General features: G+C 38.2%; 1 long non-coding RNA gene across 1 annotated transcript; it reads right to left on the reverse strand.

Annotated features, from left to right (window-relative positions):
• Window positions 1-261: 261 nt before the first annotated feature.
• Window positions 262-3,928, reverse strand: LOC148214907 (uncharacterized). Its single transcript, XR_015796884.1, has 4 exons — window positions 3,517-3,928; window positions 3,134-3,318; window positions 1,968-2,171; window positions 262-761 (listed from the first exon to the last, which is right to left on the reverse strand). It is a non-coding gene; the product is annotated as an uncharacterized LOC148214907 (long non-coding RNA).
• Window positions 3,929-26,036: the final 22,108 nt, after the last annotated feature.

Below are 26,036 nucleotides of genomic sequence, written 5' to 3' on the forward strand. Positions count from 1 at the left end.
AAATTTGAAATCTCCCTAGTTAAGCAGAATTAACTCATATCACTCATGGTTTCTTACTGTCCAAAACCAGTTTACTGTTTTATAGCTAGTACTAGCTGTAGGATTGATTCATGATACAGTAAACATGCAAATGAAGAGCCTGTCAGTACAAACATATGTTGGCTGTAGAGCAAGATGAAGAGTGAAACGATGGAGGGTTTGTAAGAAAGTAATGAATGACAAGGTTAAAAGAGTTTGTAGCTTAGCAAGTGTAGACAGAGATTGATCTTTGGTGATCCCATTTCAATAAAGGAGGATCCCAGGATGGCTAGTATATGTGGAGCATTCTGGGTTCTTTTTGGATCCAGTTGCATTTAGGCTTAATTGTAAGGTGAATTGGTCACAGTCATTATTATACATAGGGGAATTATGCTAGACTGGATAGATTAGGAGTTCCAGAGTGATATTTCATCTAACAGGCATTTGAGGCAGAACAATTCCACACTGTAGCCCAATTGCCTCTCTCATAAGGATGTATTGCAGAATCATTTCTAATCTATGAATAGAATGAATAAATAACAATAATAAAATTCCTTTAATTAAAAGAACAGCATTAACAACAAATAAAAATAAATAAAACAAAAATAAAGGAGTGAAACATGGTGCAGTGCTCCACAGCTTCCATGTGGATACAGTCCATTTTTTATCTCAGTCTTTCTTTTGCAGGCTTCTTGCACCACACCAAATTTGGTGCCATTCCATGTTGGCTTTGGAGAGCTACCCTGATGAAAAACAGTCAGATGGATAGAGTCCAAACTCCTTTATATACTTTCTTTCCAATGTTCCATTGGGTTGGAAAGAAAACAAATGCAACATATCCAAATAATGCATGTCAACAAAGGCCTTTATCCTAAAATAAGAGCATGAAAACTGTGCCCCTCCAGTATTTGGGGATCTTTCTCTCTGAATTACAACACTTTAAAGCCCAGCCAGGGATTAAAGCCAATAGTCGGGATTGTTGGGAATTGTAGTTTAACAATGACTTGAGACCCAACACCTAGAAAGCTTTCCCTATCTTAATGCTCTATTCACAGCAGCAACAAGACTTAAGATATCCGTGCGGAGGAAACACAACAGTCCTAAAATGTTAAGTGCTCTTTCTCACAGCTGAGTTAGAAGGCTTGAACTGGGAAAAAACTATACTGGCATAACATTTGCTGTGTGCATGCACGTGTGCATGCGCACACACACACACTTCCCTCCCTCCCTCACAAGCAATCCCTATCCTGCTACTGTTTGTCAGCTTCTGTTCACACTGATCTAGGTCTCCAGGCTTGAGATTGGCTTGGAGACCTGGTAGGTGCTATGAGAGGGCCTGGTTTGAAAGAACTCTTACTACCGAAAATAGAATGGCTCTGGAAGACAGTGCTCAGGAATTAGAAGAGAATGGGTGAGCCCACACCAGCCTAAAGTGGTCAATAGTTGTTGGGCTGCTCACACGCCCTATGCATCATCTAATTGTGACACTGACAAAACAATTGGTGATTTGTGTTAGATTATACCCATGGCTTGTTGTCTCCTTAAAGAGAAAAGAAACACTATTTTAACACCGAAACAGTGGACATGACTTTAAGCTGCCTTAGGTATAGGTTGGGGTTGTGATGAAGGTACATCAGGAAGTCATGGTAGCAGAAAAGAAGTTGCTGGGCATGTTTATGCCATGGTTCAATACCAGTGGGAAAAGACCCTATGATAGGGAATTAGCCAAAGATTACAATAATGAGATATGTAGTTTAAAATAAAATAGAAATTATCTGCACAGATTCAAATAGGACCGATAGCTATTTAATTAACTGGAGAGGAATCTGAGGGTGGAGAAAAGAAAGGGAAGAATTTAGCTGAGGGAACTGAATGCAAATAACCTGAGCAGCTGAGACAGAAGGAAGAAAAGATTACAGGGTGAAACAGGACTGAACTACAAATATTACCTGTTTGAAGGTGAAAAGAATGTGGATGGGGGAGATTATCCTTCAAGGTCTGTTGTGATCCAGTTTTGTAGACCAGAACACCTCAAAATTATTGTCCATTGTTATTCTAATCCTCTAAGTACATACTGTTGAGGACACCAAAAGTTTATGATGCAAGATTAAAATCTATCAGTGGTTTCTAAGGTAGCCTTAAGCTGCAAATTTCTGTGTGCAACATAATAACAACAAAACAAGAGGGAGAAAAAAAGAGATAATAGGTTAAAAACAAGGTAATAATGAGATGAATTTTAACAGGGGTTTTACAAACTTAACTGTTACAGGAAAGAATTTGTTTTTAAAAACTTAGTTTAAAGAGGGATATTCCCCGACACTAAACTCCAGATAATACTAGTATCAAAGGGGGAGGTACATGTATGTGCAAATTCTATACAAGCAGAAAATAGGTCTAGAGTTCCCACATATGTCACATAAAAGTAGAAATTCCATCTGGTATGTTTACCACTACGTACTTGCTTTATTGCCCTTAGCACAGATCACCTTCAAACTGCTTTTGAGAAGATGGAAACAGTAGTATGGAAATTTGGTATGGGGAAAGCTCAAGAACAGGTTAACTGTTATATGTGCATGAAAAATACTGCTACTACTATTATCACCATTTGGGTTTGTAGGGTATTCCAAGACTGTTGTTTTTTTTGCTACAACAGATTCATGTGACTATCTTTTTGGAAACTGGTGTTCCTTTTCCCTTTATTCACCTATCGCACCATTCAGAAAAAAAGGAGGTATGGTGTTGATATGTGGCAGCCATAGCCTCAGAAGGTTCTCTGGACAGGAGTTTCTAGACTCCTTCCTGCCATTCCTGCTCTCCTCTGGGAGTTTTGGTTAAGGCATTGATGCTGTCTCAATGTGTATGCCTTGACTTCTTTCCGATACTGGAACTCTCTATTTCTACAAATGTGTACAGTGGTAGATATTGTACTGTCAAGAACTTTCCCAAGTACTTGGGTTTGCCACTGCAATGGGATTAATTGCTAGAGTGCCGACAAATCTATTATTGTTTCTGCCATAAAAAATATTGTGATACTCACTTATTTTAGAAGTGGCCATCTGTATCTCACATAACCTTCATTCTGGAAATGTCAACTGAGTACAGCATAAAAATTCACCTGTATCCAAGCTGATCCATTTACTAGACAGTGAATTGCTGCCTAATATTTCTCCTGGGTTTTTACTGCGCTGGTGGAAACTGTGTCTCTCCTGAATTAATAGAGTCCATTAATCACATGGTAATGTTTCTTTGCTGCATCACAGTGTACAATGCAAATTATTTTCTTCCATCGGCAGTATTGTCCTGCAGGATGAAAGAATTCCTAAGTCAAGGGGATTACCCTAAATCCAATGTATACATTACAAACTGAGACTTTATTATAATAAATACCATTTCATGCCCACTTATTACCTTAGAATAGATTCTTCCCTCATCTCAATAATTGACTATAAAAATGTGAAATAAATTGATGCACTTTATTTTTAAAATGACAATTCTTACCTGTTTTGTAGTTTTTGTCAGTATTCAGTTCCAGACTTCACTTTGATTGCAATAATGCTACATAACTCCTCTTTCAGGGACACTCTACTTCCAGAAAGAGAACCTTTTGAGTACTGGGCATTCAAATTTATCATAACCGAAATACATGAACCATGGGAGAGCTGTTCCAATCCTCATACTGTTTCCTGCTAGCCCAAATGGCAGATCTGGCAATTACTGAACCCAGCACAGCTGTGGCTTAGTCCAAATGAAGAACTGTCCCACAAGCAATGCTGTGATGTGATTGTGGTAATGTTTTCCAGGCACCGCTTCTCACATTTTTCATTTAGCATCGTCTGACCCGCTGTATGTGAATTAACCATCTACAAATCCCAGTGATTTATAGTTGGCTATCTCTGTACAGAGCTGTCTCATATTTACACCATAGTTCTGTGAATACAACCATTTTAATTAAAAATGTTCTTTAAGTCGAGACCCCACAGGGTAGATTCTCATATCATTAAAAAGTCTTGCGCTTAGTTCACACATGCATGTCCAACCTTTGCTTTTTGCATACATGATTATACTGCACAATAGCAGACAACTGAACATGCAGTTGGTCTCTGTTTAAGATGTGTTGTGGCTAAAGTGATCTATATGTTATATCTATGGGACAGTCCCCACTATTAAGTTATAGAGCTATCCATCTGTCCTTAACTCAACAAAAATGTGTTATCTCTATTGCTGATCCTTGTTCTGTTTCCTGCTTCAAGCCAGCCTAGCCATCTAACTTCTCTCCAAGGAAGGTGACAGCCTATTTAGTCTCAGCCTAATTTCAAAAGCTTTCTGCTAGAGATCAGTTCAGACTTTTGTCCAGAGCTTTTCTCTTTCTGCAGCAGCCTTTCCTGCGTTATTTCCATACCACCAGCTCCCATAACTGCAGCCTGTTGCAGAGCAGGGGGGTGGGGTGGGGTGGGGTGGGGAGGAAAGGAGAGGGGAAAAAGAGGGAGAAGATGGTAGCAGGAAGAGGGAGAAAAGAAATGGCCCACCACCCATTTTGGGCTCTATCGTTTATTCCACGGCTGCCTTCCACCCTCTCTTGCCCGGCATGTGGCCTTCACGGGTGAAGGATATGCAGTCCCCAAGAGAAAAAAATGTCCTCGTTTGGGGAAGAAGCCTCAAATCTGGTTGGAAAGAGCTACAGGGGGTCCAGAGAGAGATTTTCAGGCAAACCAAGCAAGTGAATGAACCCACTGGAAACCTAAAGCAGGGAGGGGAGGGTGTGACTCGGAGGATTTAGGGAGATAGCTCTTTCTCTGTTTTGCTTGAGCAAAAATGGGAGGTAGCCAATTACTCGCTAGCCGACAAGGTATTGATTGAGCGGCGGCCGCGGTGGCTACATATCAAATCTCAGGCCGCATCCGCCCGGCTTGCGCTTTTCATTACCCCTCTCTCCCCCCTTCCCTGCTCCCAGCTCCGTAGCAGCACGTGGACGGCAGCCAGATGAGGCGACGCAGGCCTATCGATCACTCTGCTCCCTCATTCTCATCACCATGGCAACCGCAGCGCTCTTTTACCTGGCCCATTTATTTCCTCCCCCCTCCGCTCCCCCGGTGACGACGGCTTTGGCAGGGTATCGGCAAAGGGCTCGGCGCGCCAGTTTGCAGCGTTCGGGCGCGGGTGGGGGGGGGGCAAAGGAGAAAACGCTGTGTTTTTAACTCTTTATTAAGAAGGTGCAAAAAGATCCGGATTCTAGAAATTTGGGATTCCCAGCTAACAGAGTCAGACAAGTGGGTATGAAAAACACTTGGGAAACTAAGATATTGTTTCTATCATAACAGATTCATCTGCTGGCATGTTCCATTAGGTGGGTCTCTCTTAATTAGAGTTTTGCAAAATTTTATTTTTGAAAGCTTGAAGTTATAATCCGAATTGGTCCCTTATTGTTTCTTGGCACAATTGAAAGTGCTGGTTATTATTATTTGAAGCTTACAGTAACTAAAGAAGCATAAAACTCCAGAGTATTTTACAAAGAACTATCTTTCATAGCTATGTAGTGTAAGAAAATGATGGACCATCAAGCATACTAATACAGAGTTCTCACTTGAGGCACAAATGACCAGGCTCAAATTATCCTACTTCAGACACATTATGTGAAGACCCAGCTCTCTGGAGAAGGCTCTAATGCTGGGAAAGCTGGAAAGAAAGAAGAAGAGGATGACCAGCAGCAAGGTGGATGGACTCAATTACAGTGGTGATGAGTACCCTGTGGGAAGACTCGAAAAAACGGATAGCTCATCATGGAGAAAAACCATCTGTGGGGTCGCTAGAAGTAAAAAACACTTGATGGCACTTTATAATTTAAGGGTTAAAGCGGTCTTCCCAGTGTGGGTGCCCACCATCTTTGCTTCTTTTATTGTTGTATTGTTCTTATTTTACAGTTTTATGTTTTCTGGTGAACTACCCAGAATAGCTTGGAGTTGGGCAGGGTGTACAAAGTGAATAAAAACAATCAGTCAATCGTTTTCCACATGTGAACATACTTAAATTCTCACAATTCCCAAGCCAGCAAGGCTATAGCTGAGAATTCTGGGAAACAAAATCCATACTTCCAGAAAGGGCATAAGTAGGGGAAGATCAGGGATATGGTTTAAATCCACACTGTCATAAAAACAGCTGGGCCATGCTTAAGCTCATTACAGGATTGCTCAAATATTATATTTGATAATATTTTATTGTATTTTTGATCTATATAGCCTGTATATTTCTTCCTTAGCTGCTTAGCTGTATTTTTGGAAAGGGTCTATAAATGTTTCAGTTAAAAAAATGGTTCCTAGAGTATATTGGACTACACTACAGACACTTCATTACTCTTCCAGGATGGTTTTATTGATGCATTTGTTAATGCTTCGATACTATGATTATCTTTTTTATTGTTCATATAAATTACCTTAAAAGTCTGTGGATGGATTTTGCACTGTCCCTTTGTAGTCTTACTATATCCAGGATAGGCCAAGCTCAGTCACAGATACTTGGCAGCATCTTTAAAATTAGACTACTTTCAGTAAGCCTGCTTTGTGTACGAATTGGCTAAAGCATGAAGTAACATGAAGGAATGACTTCTGTTTCAGAGGACTCTACAAAGTACAGGGCAACAAATGAAGGCAGCCTAGAAGTGAGATACAGGGTCAGGAAGCCAAGTTCCTTTTAAAATTCTATTTATTATTGAATTTATACTCTACCCTTCTGTTTATTCCAACACTCAGTGTGGTTTATAACAATAAAAAATAGAAAATATAGGACAAAACAATAGAAAGTGTATACAATTAAACTCAAAATTAAAACCAGTCATTAAAGTAACTGGTAATGGTTTCATCTTCCCAAATACTGGGACAGTGGAAGCCAAACGTATCTCATTAGAAAGTGCATTCCATAGCCTGGGAACTATATAAGAGAATGCCCTTTCCTGTGTATCTGGTAGTTGAATCTATATAAAATTCTGATAAAAAGCAGACTGTAGTTCCCAACAGCTTATACCATTTAATAAAATTTGTTAGTCTGAAAATATGCTTGTAGACGCCTTCTGATTTTTAATTAAGATTAAAGAAAGCAATAGAGTATGATAAACTCTTCCTGTTGCACACAACATTCTTGTACCTCGTTAAACACCTGCTGAGTCCTGCTCTCTGTTTGGACATATTACATTGCTCCTATGAGACTAGGATGGGTCAGCAAATCTGCCTCTCTATTTGGCCTAATTAGCCAAGAATCACCAAGTGACTAATGCTAAAATCGTTATCATATAGCACTATTATCATATTCTTCTTGGCCACTAATGTGGTTAAGGCAGGTTTTCCTAACCAGATGTCTTGAGACTGTAGTTCTTATCATTCTCAGTCAGCATTCTATGCTGGCTGGAAATACTGGTAATTTAAGTCTCACACAAATGAGACTTGGGGGGTTGGATTATTGCAATCTTTTATTTTTACAGTGGATTTGTAGTCTGAATTCTAATCTGGGATTGCATGAAAGATGTTAGGTGTTCCATTCTACCTTGTCAAGTTTTTCTCTGCAACCCCCATGGTTCTGGATTCTGGATGCTATTCTGTGGCCAAGTGATTAGGGAGCTGCTGTATAGTATTTACAGCATGAGTTTCAAGTTGCAGGACTTACTTTTTGCTGCTGTTACAGTTCTCCCCTCTTCCCCATATACCCCTTTCTCCTAATGGGGTTTATATTCCCATCTCCTGTTTTCCAATCTTACGTCTTATGCAGAAGGCTGCTGCCAAATGTGTCTGTGGATCTACTTGTTGTGTGCTCTGGTCCTTCCTAGTCCCTGCTTAAGAAAAAGCTCTTTTCCTACCTGGATGAATCTTGAATCTTGATCCCAGAAGGGCTGTGTGTGTATTTTCTGTAAGGCTAACTCAACAGGAGCTGCAGTATATGAATGCTATATTTTGTATACTTCCTTTCCTTTCTGTGTTGTGAGCAGTACAGGGGATTTGAAATCCTGCCTGAAGGGATAGCCAGAGACTGGTAATAGTATGGTTTTTATTGCCTGTGCTCTTTCAGGCTGATGAATGGGAGCACTGTGATATTGTTTGGTATATTGTGTGTTAATGATGCAGGAATATATCTCTGCTGAGAATGTATCTCTGTAGTTCTGAGTTCATTTGCTCCTTTTGTGGATGGGTGATACTTGGTTGTCATTGATTTATGTTCTCTGGAAGTGTTTCTAGAGATGTTGGGGGGGGGGGAGGAAGGAATTGTATCTGCCATTTTTATGCCATTTTACTTTTTTTTCCCTACCATTTCTCCTCCTTGCCTGGATTAATCGCATATACTCATTTATCTTATTTATGCTACCTTTCGAAGATATTGTGGCAATTCTGCTGAAATAATGGTGTATCTCCCTGTCATCTCTCTAAGCTTGAGTGGTATACACAATGCATTTATGTAGTTACCAGCAGATGTATTCCACATTGGTCCAAAGTCTTGGAGTGGCATCATCAGACAATAACAAGGTAGGGAAAGCATGCAGAGCTTTCAAAATAGCTCTGTTCTGGTTCGTGTAACTGGGAGGGAGGGGGGAATGGGGCTTAGAATGGAGTAGTCGGCAAAATTTTGAACTGCTGCTCAACCACATCTCCCATAAGGATGCACTGGGGATTTTTTCTTGAGTGTTTTTCTCCTTAATTCCCGGGCTGAGCCAGCCCATTTTCAAACTAAGTCTTTCTTTTGCCAGCTCCCCCTTCCCCTGCCCCTTGCAACTTGGTTTCATTTTTTTAGTTTTCGGCAAGTTGTCCTATTGACAAGCATATACAGAAGCCTTGAGACCCTTTAACATAATTTCTTTTCAACATTCTTTAGGGCTGGAAAGAATAAAAACAGAAGACTGGAAATAATAATGGCATTAAAAAACTGTGCTACTACTACTTGTAGTAATAGTTCAGAAAATAATGTTACATTCAGAAGGATTAAAAAACAATTCCATTTATTGCTTTTAATCTCCAAAAACACCCCTAAAGCGGTTGGCCTTGGTTGCAACATGACAGAAGGGTGAAAGCCTTACAGATTTCTAGGGCAGCATGGCTGACCAGGATGGGGCAGCTATAGAAAAGGCCTCTTTCTGGGCCTATCCCTCATTAACCCACCAAAGAGGAGAAACACAGAACATCCACCTAAAGTTGATCTGATCGGGTGGTAGATCCTCTGTGGACTCCTAAGGTGCTCCTGCTTTTATTTTCCATGTGTTTGTAAAGCTTTATTTTCAGAGGACTGATTTTTAGATTTTTAGCAATAATCCATGTCTCCTCAGATAATTATACAGATGGCAATCATCAGCATGCCCCTCTCTTAAATTGTCATGTATCTGTGGTATCTGACCAGTATTGTGTGGTGGAGTTTCATTCAGATCCAGGATATTTTTTATGTAAAAGATGTTGCATTTAGACTGTAATTTTCCAATGTTATTAATAAATTGTAAAAAAACAGATAACCTGCCTTTTCAACAAGTCAATTTTTACTGCCTCATTATTTAAGCTTATTAAATAAAACAGAATATAGAAGTGGACCATTTTTAAATTCAGTACACATACCATCCACTGTTGCTTTTGCTTTCATATTACAGGTTAACCACTACACGCCAAAATAATCTCCAATGTATATTTGTAGCTACCTACTGTAGAGCTTTTCCCTTTTAGGGTCTTTCCTCCCACTCCCCCCCCCCCCCCATTAAGCTAAGAAAACCTCTTCTATTTTGAATTCTTTGTGTGCATTTTTATTTTCCAGAATGTACTGAGTTGTCTGGCAGAGCAGCCACCTCCCCCTTCAACACGGAGGTTGGGGTAATGGCATGTGTGTGGGGTGTGTGAGTGGGGGTGGTGAGGAGGGGAGTGTGGGTTCCTGCTGAGCTCCCCAGACAGGGAAATGTGCATCTTTCCTCACACAAGGCAGGCTGCAATTTCCGGCAGACATTTGAGGTCTCTGACATCTGCATAATGTGCTCTGGTCTCCTAGCAACCAGGAACAGCTGTCTGACATTTCCAAGATTAAACTGTAACTATACACGGGCATTGCCAAAAACCAGGGAACAGATAGGCTTTTCCTGGCTCATTCCAAGCCATTTATGTTTTTCTCATTTCCCACTCTGAAGAAGGAGACTTGAGATCCTGAGATGAGGCCGCCACTTCTGCTTAGAAGGCAGATTATGAATGTACACGCTTTACTTTTGAAGAAATTTTGGGGGAAGAAAAGCCAAACACAGAAGCAGAAATAGTTTAAATAAACCTCATGAGGTGATTCTGTCCTCCTCCATCAGATCACAGTCATAAAAATCCTTGCAGTTTTACATTGCCATTGGCCTAGGAGGAGATGTTACAACAACATGGTTATAGAATAATTTAGAGAAATTGAGTGGAAAACAAGTCTAAATATATTTTGGACATAATTTACCTGAGAGTAGCTCCTATTGATTGCAGCAGAAATTACTTCTGAATAAAATCCTATATACATATTTATTCAGGCTAATCTTGAGTAAACACACACAGGATTAGTTGTTTTGTAAATAAATGAATTGACATCACATGGTTTTAAAATTGGAGAAACAAGCATCAATAACCTGCGCTATACTGATGACATTACTTTAATAGCTGAAAATCCAAAGGATCTACAAGGACTAGTAATAAAAGTAAAGGAGCATAGTGAAAAAATGGGACTAAAATATAAAGAAGACCACACTAATGACAACAGATACAACAGCTAGCCTTAGAATTGATATTGAAGATATTGATAGCTTCTGCCTTTTAGGATCAACCATCAACAGTAAAGGAACAAACCGTCAAGAAATATGTCACAAAGTAGCACTTAGTAGAGCAGCCATGAAGGCCTTGGAAAAGATATTCAGATGTTGTGATGTGTCTATACCTACAAAGATCAGAATCATGCAAACATTGGTATTCCCTGTGACTATGGAAGCAGAAGTTGGACTGTGGAAGCAAAGGTTGGACTTTGAAGAAACAGGATAGGAAGAGTATTTGAACTTTGGTGCTGGAGAAGATTCCTGAGAATACCATGGATAGCCAAGAAAACAAACCAATGGATCATTAAACAAATCAATCCAGAGTTCTCACTTGAGGCACAAATAACTAGGCTCAAATTCAAAGACCTAGCTCTCTGGAGAAAGCTCTAGTGTTAGGAAAGGTGGAAGGAAATAGAAGAGTGCAACCAGCAGCAAGGTGGATGGACTCAGTTACAGTGGCAATAGGTGCACCATTAGAAGATCTGAAATATCAGGTTAGGGGGCAGATGGTCACAGAGGAAATCTGTGTGGTTGCTAAATTAAAAAAAAAAAAAATTTTTTTAAAGGAAGTATACATGGTTGCTGGATGGATTGTAGCTAGGTTCATTACCATGATAATTATTGCCTAACCACTTTTCTTCATGCTGTTTTCTAGGTTCTTGCTCTCCCAGATTGCCCTTTGCCTTATTACAGAAATCTTATGAACACACTGTTAGCCTCATGTTCTCCTGTTTGTAAAAGAGAAATACTGAAGATTCTGAATGCTAAAAATATTAATTCACGTGGATACATCTTGGCAACAAAATGGTTTCTCTTAACACAGCTTTTTATGTGCCTATTTCAGCAGAGAATGAGTGATGTTTTTCAAAATTTGAGAAAAATACATTTTAAATTTTTCATGCAGTTGTAATATGGTAAAAGAGGGACATTAGCAGGATCAGTCTGAATCACTGCACCAGTTATAGTTTAAATCGGATGAATGCATAAAAGCCAAGGCTTCAGTTTTAGACTTTAAGCCAGATAAACATATCTTTTAATGATGTAATGCCATGTCCCCAGTCTACCTTGAAACCCACTGAGTTGTTTTCCAGCCCAAAGGCCAACAAAAACATCATTTCTACTCCACACCTATTGATGCTGAGCTCTCTTATTGTTCTATGATCATTGACTAATTTTTTTAGTTGTGATTTTTATTTAGTTTTTTTTTTTCCACAAACAAGAAAGGGTAAAAAACATGCTTGGGATGCAGCTGTCAGTTCCTTTTGGTGCTCTCTTATGCCAAGGCTAGCGGGATCCGGGAATTTATTTTCTGGTGCCAGCAAGAAATCACTGACCTGAACAAGGGAGGCAGGAGGACGTGGACTGACGTTCTTGCCAGGGATCAGCAAGCCGCCAGTGAGAACCAGGCTGCTGACTCATCACTGTTTCAGCTGCTGCAAGATGTTACGGTGGGGGGGGGGGGATGAATTCTTGGGAGCGGACTGATTGCGCCTTTAGTCAGGTAAAGTAGTCTGAGATGCAAGAAAATACTAGCTGGATTTGGCTTATTGTATCAAGAAAGCAGGATGCTGGTTAGTCAATTCTCTCTGCCTGCTCTCTGTTTCTATCCCCCCCCCCCATCCCTTATTTGGATCACTGGATCTATTTTGCAATATACTCCCCAAAGATGGATGATTTGGTTTGACTTGGGAGGCTGAGTTCAAATTCCATTGCAATAATGGGATTTAAAGGATAATAAGTTTCCCAAAGCCACTCATAGGGTGGTCTTGGTAAGTCATAAGTATAATGGAAGGCAAACAAACTTTGTTGAATATCTGAGAAGTGATGATGCTGGTAGTAATGGCAGGATCCTATTAGAACAGGAAAGTATTTTCCTGATTAGACAAACTATCCATCATATTCTAAGAAGGAATAGATTTGATTTGGGAGTGGCAGTACCACCTCAGAAAGAACATGGAAACAGACTCAAAACTGTTTAGAATAAATAACCAATACTAGTTTATAAAATTTAATTAGACATGCAAAACATATTTTCAGCAAAATATTTTGATAGCCATTTAACAATGATTTTTGCTGTGAATTTGTTTAGCTTCCATTATTTGTTTTCTTTATTTTGGTGTGCTTTTGTTATAACAACAGTCATATGGAAAATATTCTGCTTGGAACTGAATATTATGAATTGAAGCCTCAGGAAATTGCAGTCTAAGGATAGTGGAATGTTAATAATAGACAACATGCAATGATACTGATGTATAGTATAGTATAGTATAGTATAGTATAGTATAGTATAGTATAGTATAGTATAGTATAGTATAGTATAGTATAGTATATACACATTTTTCTCTTAACTGGCTAGTGGATTTTATTCACATGCTCCAATAATCAAATTAGGTGTCAGAAACTTGGGCAAGAAAAAGCCTGTTTCCATTATTAGGATTGCTGGTTTTTTTCCTTTGATTAATTAATGATAAATTTGCTTTTAGCAGCCAGTTGGACCTTAGCTGCCTTTGCTCAAGCCAAGTGGGCCTATTTATAAAATTATTTTTCCTGCTAAGATAGGGCAAACAGGCATATATGCATCTTGTTCTACAATTCTCTGCCTGTGCTATCATTTGGTAAAGGGTTTGTTTTTCACTTTTTAAGTGACACACTGGGAATTTATATATAAGCAATGTCATATGCTTTGGCATACGTCCTCTACATGGTGTAATACTTAGTGTTCAGTTCCTTTCTGACCTTGGATACTATAAAATATCTTCTGCACTCTCCCCATAGATTCCATCTGCTAGGTACTGGTATCACCAGGAACAGAAAGTTAACAGATGGCAAAAACATTTCACATATGATGCAGTCTATTTGGGACTGCCTTTGAAGATAGCTCAAAAACTTCAATCAGATAAAAATGCTGCAGATAGATTCCTTATTGGAACTTGCTGGGTGGAGCATGCAGTTCTGATATTTTACTCCAGCTGCATTCTTACTGGATTCAATTCAGAGTACTGGTGTGAAAAGTTAATATCATAAATGTATCTGGAGCCATGATATCAGAATCATTGCTCATCCCATATACTCCTGTCCTTCAGCTCAGTGAAACCAAATCCAGTGAAACCTTGTGCTGTGTCTCCCTACTTTCAGATAGACATAGGAGATGAGATTTCCATGTTAGGATGCCACCAATGTGGAATTCCCTTTTGACAGATTTCTGCTTCTCTTTTAATGAGCAGTTAAAACATTTCTTCTTAGGAGAACTTTTAGAGAGGATTGACATAAACTACTGGTGATTTATTATAAGAGAGATGGGATATACATTCTTGAGTCCATCCATCCATTTCTAATAATTATTTTCTTTTCTTAGGAAAATTGCTATAGGTAGTCCTCACTTAACGACCACAATAGGGACTGGAAAATTCATTGTTAAGTGGGGCGGTTGTTAAGCAAGTCGCACACCCGATTTTACAACCTTTTTTGCAGTGGTCATTAAGTGAATCACCACAGCCATTAAGTGAATCACGCGGTCATTAAGCAAATCACAAATCACACCCATTGATTTTGCTTGCCAGAAGCTGGCTGGGAAGGTCGCAAATGGTGATCACATGATCCCAGGATGCTGCAACCATCGATTACGTGACTATGAGGATGCTGCAACAGTTGTAAGTGCAAGGACTGTTTGTAAGTCCCTTTGTTCAGCACCATTGTAACTTCAGTTACCAAATAAATGGTTTAGTTGATTGTTTTCCAGTGGGAGAAACATAGAGATCTTTCCCTAAATCCACCTGTATTACAGATGTTCTAATCTAGGGATCTGAGTATGAAAAGAATAATAATAATCTGGTGAGAGAAAGGGAAGATCTGAGAGATACAAGCTATAATCATATAGGCTGCAGGGATCTTTTTCTCTCTCATGGTTTGATTTGAGGAAGTGGAATTGTTATTTGCAGGCATCTTATACTGAGTGATTCCACATATGCTCTGTGTATATAAACCAAATATCACAAAAATAGCATTACTTTCCACTAATTTCGCCTTCCAGAGGAAACCACTTCTGACTAACCATTGTGTCTGGAAACTTCTTAATGTTTGGGAAAGTGGAGAGAGATTCAATTACAGACCTCCTACTTAGCATATAATTTGCATCCTGAATGTGTGTCACTACACGGCATATATTTCTTAGTTGATAGTATGCAGGCAACAGTATAGTCTATAGATTATAGAACCTAGCTTAATGTGGGTGTGTTTGGGATAAAATTGGGCTTTCATTGCGCTTGTGGCATTCTGGCCAAAATGTGTCAAAACTGACCCCTACTGTCTTTGCCATTAGCAGGAAATGCTGCATTGAAAGTACAGCTAAAGCTAGTAATCTAGTTTACATCTCTTGACTCAACCATAGATTCAGCTGGAAAACTATGAGCATCCTAGACCAAGCTAAATCCAAAAATGCTAGGGAATTCCTGGAAGCTTGGCATTCAGACAAATCAGCCATCAGTAGACACATAGAAATAAACCATATTTACAAACCATTCTAAAGAGACAATAAAAAAGCTAAGAAGGAAACAAAAAGATTAGAACACATCCTCTCCAGCAGCCAACACCCAGATAAGCAGGGATTAACATTAAGGAAACAATCAAGCAGAAAACAATACCCTAATCGAGGAACTACTTAGGAGAAAACTACACCCCCACCAAAACTGGCAGGACAAGCTACTGTATATAAACAGGGGGCAAACCCCACACTCACTGGCACTGATGATGTTACCTAGTTGGATAATGAATGTCTGCAAGCAAACAACCAAGCTCAGAGAGCACCAAGGACTCCATACACCACAGTTTGTCTAAAAAGTGTTAATCAAAAGCCTCAGTTGAACAAAGCCAGTGGAGATCTATGGGCTCAACTGCTGACTACCATGGCATATGGAAAATTGCAACTTGGAAGGTAAAAGAAGTAAATGGTAAAGAATATGTATTAACAAATGAAGTGAAGAAAGAAAATTGTTGCTTGTGAAACTGATAAAAGAGGGAAGATTATAATAGATCTGAATGAAGGTGGTTGGGTCTTGTGAAGTTTCAGGGAAGTTAAGATGTAAATTTAATTATGAATAAAGGGGATAAATCTCTGGAGAAGGCTCTAATGCTGGAAAAGGTGGAAGGAAAGAGAAGAGATGACCAACAACAAGACCGCCTTGCTGCTGATCGTCCTCTTCTATTTCCATCTATGTTTCCCAACATTAGATCCTTCTCCAGAAAGCTAGGTCTTCTGGAAAACTCTGGATTGAGAATTATTCTGCTAGGTGTCTTGAATGAATGATTGGGAATGTGACAAGAAAGTACAGAAAAATTAACTGTCATTCAGAAATCTGAGAATAAATGAGAATAGTCACTGGCGAGTATCTTTTTAGAAAAAGGCCTGTTCGTTTTAAATACATACTTTAAGCATAAGTTTACAAAAAACATGATTTCAGTGTTTAAGATGAAAGATTGAGAAAATTAGTGAAAGTGCAGGGGTGATCACAAGCTCTGACTGTGCAGTAGACTAATTTTTGCTAGTATTCTGACAGAAATTTGGGAAAAATGAATATAGAAGAAAATGTAAGAAGTGAAAGAAACCAGAGTAAAGCTAGAATGGCTGCAGGAAGAGAAAGTATGAGTCCTGTATGAAAAAATATTAGATAAATTTCCCAGCAGAATGAATGGGAAGTGGACATCAGGAAAAAGGATATTGAAGCTCCTTGGAACAAGGTGAAAAGAATTGTGTTACAGAGTGTCACAGAAGTTTCTGGAATTGAATGGAAACTACGATAAAGGAGGCTTGGTGGAATGGTGAATTAGAAGAAGCTATAAATGAGAAAAAATGATATTTAAGAGAATGTTTGCTGCAAAATGATGAAAGGTACAATGTGAGATTAATGAAGCAGAGAAAATGCAAAGTAGTTTTGACGGAAATAATCATTTTGGAAATGGCTGAATAGGGTTAAACACAAAATCTTCAGCAGAATGAATGGAATTAAAAATAAAAATGATGAAATAATTTGGGATGAAACTAAATGAGGGAATGCTGGAAGGAGTATTTTAGAGATTTCTGTGGGAATTATAGTGATATATTGAAGGGTGGAGTAAAGCTGCAGTGTACAAGATGTAACTGGAGACATGTTAAAATATGGATGTGATTTGCTTATGGAGTAACTGTGCAACATGTTCAACGTGTGAAGACAGCTTCTATACCTGATGATTGGAAGAATGCCATTGCTGTTCCCTTGTACAAAGGGAAATGTAGCAAAAGTAAATGCAAAACTACAGGGGAATTAGTTTATTAGGTATGCCTGGGAATTTGTGTGACAGTATTCTAGGTTACAGGAGATGACAGTGAACAAAATTTGGGAAGTGCAGTGGGGTTTTGTGGGGCAGGCTGTGTACAAATCATTGTTATTCGGTAACTCATTGAAAAATGTATGAATGTGAGAAATAAGAGTTACTGTACATTATTTCATTTAGTGAAAGTGTATGATAAACTTAATAGACTTGAATCATGGAATGTTTTGTATGAATATGGTTGAAAATTGGTGGCTGAATGTGATAAGAATATAATGTAACAAGTGAGGCATGTGTGAGAATAAATAGAAAGCTTTGTAAATAGTTAAACATTGAGCAGAGAATAAGAGAAGGATATGTGATGTATCTTTGGTAGTGTAATGTATTTATGGATAAATGTATAAAGAATGCTTGAAGAGGTGTGGTGGTTAGGGATGTGAATGTATGTATACTTTTGCAGGTAAGTGATGCTTCATTTTGCAGTGAACATTAACTAGACAGTTTGATGCAGTGAGGAATACTGGTCTGAATATTAATAAATCAAAGACCAAAGCAGTAGCTGGTTTGATATGGAAAGCAGATTGAAGAATTATAAGTTATACATAAATGGCAAAAAATCTAGAGCAAGGGGATGAATTTGTGTACCTTGGTGGAACGTTTACTAAAAATTGGAAAATGGATGATGAAATTTTAAGATGTGGAAGTGGTGGTACAGAGGTGGCAGCTAATATGTAGTGCATTGCAAAGAATGAATGTCTGTCAAAAATAGCCAAAATGGCTGTATATACAGTAACTACATGCTTCTGCCCACTTTGTAATATGGAAGTGAGAGTTTGTTATGTCAGGAGAAATATAAAAGTAAATTGAATGCAGTGGAAATGGGGTTCCTAAGAGGTATGCATAGTAAAACAAAGAGATAAAGTCAAGAAGGATGGGTTGAATGAATGTGGATTGAATACAGAAGTAAGTGACCAATATAAGAAGTACATTGAGGTGGTTTGGTCAGAGAGAAAATTAACAAGGACTGGATTGCAATCCAAATATATGAAGGAAGAATGAATATTTTTATTTATTTATTATTACATTTATACCCTGCCTTTATTTTGTACAACTTACAGTAATGTACCTAATACTCCTGCCTCCTATTTTTCCCACAAAAACCATTCTATGAGATGGGTTGGGCTGAGAGAGAGTGACTGGTCCAAAGTCACCCAGCTGGCTTTCTTGCCTAAGGGAGGGCTAGAACTCCATCTCCCACTCGCCTTTAGCACTACGCCATGAGGAAGGAAAAGACTGAGCAAGTCCTAGTTAGATGGACTTGATAAGATTCTCACGAATGGCAGTCAGAAGTATAAAGAACAAAAGGCAATGTATGAAGTAGTGTATGGATGTGGTAGAAGCGGGATGATTTGCAAGGTTCGAAAAGTATTGAAAAGTATAATGAATGGTGTTGGCATAAACCCGTTTTAGCTCACGCCTGGCCGCCTGCCTGCCTGCCCGCCTGCCTGCCTGCCTGCCTGCCTGCCTGCCTTCCTATTTTTAATTTCACATCATTACTTTCTCTGGCCTAGTATTCCTTACTGTTTTTCCTGCTCTGCATAAGATTCCTTATTCCAAAAGAGAACTGTTTATGGCTATGCATATAACTGAGGCCCAATTTCTCCCCTTGGACTCTCCTAACATAGGAAGACTGTTTTCCGCTCCTGCTCTAAGTGGTACTTTTGCCATTGCTGACTCTAATTCCCCTGCTGGGTATGGAAAGGTGAAAAAGCCTTTCCCTGCCTCATAGATATAAATAGGCATTTAGATTTATATATATATATATATATATATATATATATATATATATATATATATAATTCAAATTGTTAGTGCCTTAGGGTAAATGAGTCATCTTACATGTCTTTACAAAGCTATGCACATCAGTGGTTACATAAATAAACCAACAGCCTAATTAATAATAAAATTAATCATCCCAGTACCTAATCTTTTGTTTGTCTTCCTTGATTTCCCTGAAGGGTATAATGTTTGGAGATAAGTACAGCACAATAATGTTTTCCTAACCCAAGTTCAGTTTAGCAGTTTATTTACCTCCTGTATATCTGATATTTTGAGGACAGACTACAGAAAATGTGTGCCTCATGAAGACCAGGGAGTGCACATATTCCTTCTTTTTGAGGTCTCAGTGACTATTTTTGTACCACTGCCTTCCTCAAAGAAACAGCAAGTGATAGGAAATCCCTGGAAGGGTATCCATTTTCCTTCAGTTGGTGGTTTGTATTTTTCTTATTGTTGGCTATGTTAATGCCTGTTTTAAATTGTTTATCATCTTTGTATGCTGCCTATAATAGCTTTGACAACTGAGGCATTGTATAAATAAATAAATAAAAATAAATAAATAAATAAGCAAGCAAGCAAGCATCTTCCATAACATTTAATGGCTGGAATCGTGTTCCTGTATCTGTGGCAGGATGTATGTGTGATAAGGGAGAGTGTGTGTGAGTCAGGCAGAATGGGCAGAACCCTTTTTTAATTCTTGCTCCTATTGCTCTTCTTTTCCTCTCTCTTTACCATCTCTTTCTGTTCCTCACGCTGAAGGAGTCTGGTAGTACTTCTTCCAACTAACAGATTTTATTAAAAGGTAGGAGCTTTTGTGAGCTACAGCTCACCTCATCAGATGCATGGAGTGGCTAAACTGATGGAGGATTTAACCACCCCCTCCATCTGATGAAATAACTGTAGCTCACAGAAGCTTATGCCTTTTAAGCAAACTTGTTAGCGGGAAAGGGTGCTACCAGACTCCTCCTGCTATTTGCTACCAAAGACTACCACGACTTTGTGCCTGCAATGTTTTCTTCCTCCTTTTCTTTGTTCTCTGGGGAGGGAAAGTTTGCTAATGCTCTGGACCAATTGTTTTTAAAGTAGACTAAAACTGTTTTTCATTCCTGGATATTTGGAAGGTCAGTTTTTCAACACAACATTTCTTGATTAAATTAAAGAATATTCCCAAAATATGCCACATAGTTTGTGAACATTTTCTTTTTGTGATAAACTTCATCTATTCCATGAAAGGCTCTGGTTTGATTTTTATGATGTCAGTACAAGCATAAGTGTGTGTATGTATAACTGTATATTAAATAGCCTGAGCAAAGTGTTAGGAGCTTATTTATATATGTGTGTATTTAACACAGATTCCTTTTAAGCAATTAACAAGACCTTTGTTTTAGTTAAAACTCACATGTAATTCTAGCCTCCAATTCTGTGTTTTTTCCTTGATGCCTAAGAGTCTGGCTGCAACTTTTGGTTGTCAAGGATCAGCAAACTAAGGGCTTCACTGTTTTGATAGCCTTACCCCCCCACCCCAAGGCAGTCAGAGTGCAGTCATTGAGGCACTCCGCCTGTTTGCTTTGTGCCAAAGGTCATTGAAGGCAGCAGGGAATCTTGTTGCTAAGCTTTTCTGGGAGAGAAGAAAAAGAAAATACAACAACTGAATAACTGGCAAAAGTACTTTGAAATGTGGTGCCTGTTTTCAGTGTAATAGCACTCATATCTACTACTGCCACTGATCTTAACTGTGTTACAAATATTTCCATGGTATAACACAAGTCTTTATTTATTTATTTATTTATTTATTTATTTATTTATTTATTTAATTTATCCTCGCCCATCTCCCCCCAATGGGGGACTCTGGGTGGCTCACAACTCATTAAAAACAATACATAAATATACAATTAAAAGCCTATGCACACAGTTACTTATCCACAGGCTAAGATAACTTCATCAAAAGAAAGAATGGTATATGACAACGTTGCTTTCATGTTCGATTAGCTGCCTCCGTGTTTGTTTCCAAAAATCCCATGGGTGAAATCTGCTAACAAAAATTTGCTAAACCCTGCAAAGTCAACATAGCTATGCATCTCTGGGCTGGACTCAGGTCCAGAGCTCCACAGCAAAAAGGGCCTTACAGTCAATGCCAGAAGAACATGTCTTTTATAAAGCTCCAGGTCCTCTCCCTTAAATGCTGTTATCTAATGGGACCTCGGAAGCATGCCTTCGCGGTGACCACTCCATCCCTTTGGAATAGCCTTCCATCTGAGATTCGAGGGATCCCTACCCTTTTAGCCTTGTGGAAGGTTGTTAAGATCTGGCTCTTCCCCCAAGCATTGGGCTAGGATGGGGGTTGAGTCAGAAGGCTAATGGTGTGGTTGGTCTGGCACCTGGGGGGAAGGGTGGTTTTGTTTTCATTCTTGTTTTTACTGGTTGTTGTGAGCTGCCTAGGATCATTATATAAGATAGCCATCCAGCTAAGTAGTTTAAGTAAATAAATAAAATTTAGCAGAGGTCCTGTTGTGCCCCCTCCTCTGCTAGAAGTGCTGTGGAGAAATTTGGAAACTGGGCATGTCTGAAACTTTTCTGTGCAGTGCTTTCAAAATTTCTTTAAAGTTAAAAGAGAAGGCTAAGTTGTCAAGATGACTGGTAAGGTGGGATGGAAAGATAGAGAAAGGAGAGGTGAGTGTGAGCAAGTGATAGGAACATGAGAATCAGTATCAGGAAGGAACTGAAGGAGAAAAAAACTTGTGGGCAAAACACCTAAGAATGTTTGGGTGGGATAGATGGCAGAGTGTTCAAGGCATTTTTAAAAAGGCAGTGTCACTGTGGGCAAGGAAACTGAATTGTTTTCCGGCTCATTCACTATTTTGGCACAATTCATTGTAATCTAATTTACAGTTTGAATATTTCAAAGATTGGTTGCATGAACTCTGAATAAGTGATGCCCAACAAGTAAATGAGAAAATAGAATTCATGCTACTTTATCCATGAATTATATAAACAAAACTTCCTGGATCTATGGAAATATTAATAATTGGGTCAGGGAAGTATGATGTATATAATGTTTCAATAGGTATACAGTACACCTGGTTTTAGTTGCTTAGTAAATAAGTCTTCTATTCTTGAATTTTTTTCAGATATCCAGGTTAGAAACTGTTGAAAAGAAATCTTACCAAGTTCGTTTCCGAGCCAGGAATAAAATGTACAGGCAGTTGCTTGAAACAGACATGAAGTTTATTTCCAAGAACCCAACCTACAGAGTCAGCTGTTGGATGCAGCCTCAGTGAGCACCGTCAATGGGAAAATTATATAAGCAAAACATCCTGGATCTATGGAAATGTTACTAATTGGCTCAGGGAAGCATGATGTATATAATGTATCAATAGGTATATAGTACATCTGATTTTAGTTGCTTAGTAAATAAGTCTTCTATTCTTTAAAATTTTTCAGATATCCAAGTTAGAAACTAAAACAGAAAGAAACTATAGGTAGTGGGATCCAGAGCACCGGGACAAACTGAATGAAGGAGGATTCAGTTCCCTTTCAGCTATCAACTCACTGCATGGCTTTGAATAATTAGGTGGTAAACCAGTTGTAGGATCAAATTTTGGGTTCAGGATCCAAGCACCTTACCTTGTACTACTAGTATAGGTTTCAAACTAAAGAAGAGACTGGCTTGAGCCTTATGTTACTCAATGCCATCCTTATGATAGCTGGAAGGTTATAAGTTAGGGCCTTATTCTAACGTGGATTTTCTAGTCTGGGCAACTTGTTGCTAGAGCTGCCATGTCACATCACACCATCTACCTCTGCTCTTTCTTATCCTTGTTCATCTTGAGCCATGCTGCCAATCTTTAGAGCTTGAGATTGAATTACCATTTTTGGATAATTCATGCCTTTTCTACATTGTACCATTGATCTGATCCACTGATCGCTAATATTCCTTCTAAATGACCATGTACTTTAGATACTGAATACCACCTGATCTTTCTGTTATCTGATTTTAGTCTTAGTTCTCTAATTTCTCCAAATTATCAGCAGGTAGCTCTCTCTTTGGAGTAAATGTACTCTGCTGCCACTTTTTCTCATGTGAATGAGACACTAAACATTTGTAGCATAACTACAGTTACTCAGATCTCATGGCCGCTGGTCCTTACTCAGCATTCACTGCACATCCACGCATTGCAGAATGGTAACAGATGACACCAAATATAGAACTAGCAAACACAGGGACTGAAAGGGAAAGAAAAAGGAGAGAAAAACTGAAAGCAGAAAATAATTTCACAATGAAAACGTTTAGCAGTATTTTGCTATAAACATTTTTTTAAAACTTCAGTTAAAATTTACACCTTTCAGCTATTCTCTTGGAGCAGATAATTTATGTATACACCTGTACATTCACATGAAATTAAAATAACTATGTACTTTTTCTTGGCAATTAACTTCTTGCCCAAATAAAAATGCCTAGCATTACTTCCATAAAGATATTTGGGTCATCATTTTGGTACAAACATAAAAAAACTGGACTGAAGAAGTGAGGAAGGAGCCGGAGAGAAGGATGTGGCAGTGTTCTCATTCGACATAAGGAAAATGTTGTTGAGAAGGACCCTTTGGCTGACCTTGTAGAGATCATTGACAGATTCAGATAAGGGATGCTTTATTAAGACAGAAACACTCCAAAGCATTTTGGCTTTATAGTCATGAATTATGTCTTAAATACTCATTCTTGTATTACATTTGAATTTCCCCCAGCTACATACCTGCAAAAATAATGATGAGAATTGGCATAAGTTGTTTCGTGTGACTGCAATTCTATGCCTGCTGATTAGAAAGCAAGTCTTGTTTAATTCAGTGGAAATTACTTCTGTATAGATGTTGCATTTTTGTTCTTTATGCTCCTTGAATTACAAAGTCACAATTCGTATACAGTGAGGCATTTTGAAGTTTCCTGGATTTCAAAAGGAAGATTAGGCATATGCATAATGGTTCTGTTGAAATGCTTCACTTTCATGCCATTTATTTACTGGAAGAATTTCTATTCCCCATCCTTTCTAACTTACAAGGCTCCCTTAGGGCTTCACAATTAAAGCTAAAATTATATAGTAATAAACCAATTAAAATAAAAACCCAATATAAATTTTCTGTCAATTAAAATAATCAGCTGTATGTTTTCAGCAACAACTTTTACTGAGCTAAAAAGTAACAAATGCCTCTCCAGTTGAGAAGCTTTAACCATCTCTCTAAATGATCAAAATGAGCTGGTCCTGCAAGCCTTCTTGGACAAGGAGTATAATTAGCAAATAAGAATTAAAATATAGCTATGAGACAGAAAAAGAGAGAGAGATGACACAACTACTACAAATGGATTTGTTTTTGGTTTATTTATAGTGAGATATCAGGACATTGTTGCTAATAGTTAATTCACCAAAATGTGATTCTTTCCAAACTATACATTGTTCTCTTTCTCACTGTTTCTTCTTCCTAACTGCCTCAATGATTTTTATAGAGCAACAGCTAGCAAGAGAAGTGCTTTGGGTAACATTTGCCTAGATGTAAGTTCCCCAACAAAACAATACAGAAAGTCATAGACTGAAATTGGCTATGAGTAGCAGCTTCATAATAAAAACTAAAGAAGTTATTATTAAAGTTGGGTAGCCTGTCAAAGCCTGCCTCACCCCAAAGCTTTGTATTACAAAACAAGAAAAAAAAAAGCTTCATGGTACCTATGAGCCAGTGCCAATAAAATATGTTTTCTTCCCGGAATAATGAAAATATAAGAAGAAGCCATGTCAGGATACATATACCAGAATGCAAAATTCTGGTTAAAGAGTGGTTGCTATATGTAAGGTTTTGCCAGCCCACTTATGGTTTTGCATCTATAACATTCATGTTGATTTTCTGTTGCAAGAGACTATCATAATACCAGTTTATGTGTATTCTGGCATAGGTATTCTTTCCAAAGAAAAATATATGTTTAATCAGAATCAGCCTGACATTCTTTGTGTTCTGCTATTGGGTAAGATTTGTATGGAGAATATTTCCAGTCACTGATTTTCCATTAAAATACATTGGGCCACAAGAATATCTCACACCAGTGCTGACAGATTTATCTCTTTAACATTTCTACCCTGGCTTTCTTAAAACAATCCAAGATGGCTTACCAAACATTAGAATTCTAAACAAGAGAATTCCCAATCAAACCACAAAGAAGCCTTCCCCTTTCTGGAGATGATTTGTTCTTTCAGAAATATATGACAAAAACAATGCCACGTGCATGAAATACAAGTATTTCACAGTAATTAAAATATGTAACATATGATGACTATTCCCAATAATTTTTAATCAGGCTAATGCAGATACTGCACTCTTATGTTTTATCAGTCATTGCAGAGCACGGACCGCAAATGATTCTTTTCAATTCTTTTCCTTGATTTTTTACTTTTCTTCCCTTTCTGCTTCCCCTTGAAGCAAGGGAACACTTGACAACACTTTTTTTCCTAGCTCTTTTATACTTAGCAAGCCTTCCTGACATTATGCAATTTTGTCTTGCTTTTACAGCATCTGTTCTACCAGCCTTAGTCAAACTAGTATCTTCAGTTGTGCTGTGTTTGCAGTTCTCAGAATCTCAGCCAGCATCATTTGTGAAGAAGAAAGCTATGTTAGCCCTGTAAGTGGCACAGATGAATATATAATTCTGGGACATTGAATTCTGCCAAGCTGGAGAAGATTACAGCAGGCTATTCTGTTGTATTAAAAAAGGTCAATGTTATTTATTTATGCCATTTTATTTACATCCCCTTTCTTCATATTCATCATTTTCCTATGCCACTACATCATTTTATTCTTACTTTAGTTAAAGAAAATACTATTTTTTCTTTATAACAATTTTGTGAGGCAAGTTAGATTAACAAATGATGACCAACCCTATTTCATCTAATAAGCTTATTTGCTGAATGGAAATTTGAATCTGGATCTCCTCAGTCATAGCTTGATGCTCTATTTTTTTTTCCAGTGATTTAATAGATTATAAGTTGGACAAACAGTAAGAAAAATAAACAGTGGTGATACAAACTAAAATATACATAACTGACTAAAGTGAACTAAAACT

The sequence above is a fragment of the Python bivittatus genome, unplaced genomic scaffold (assembly GCF_059951505.1).
Source record: "Python bivittatus isolate LINGU-HERP-01145 unplaced genomic scaffold, Pbiv_v1 ctg000480_np1212, whole genome shotgun sequence".
In the NCBI taxonomy this organism is placed as follows: Eukaryota; Metazoa; Chordata; class Lepidosauria; order Squamata; family Pythonidae; genus Python; species Python bivittatus.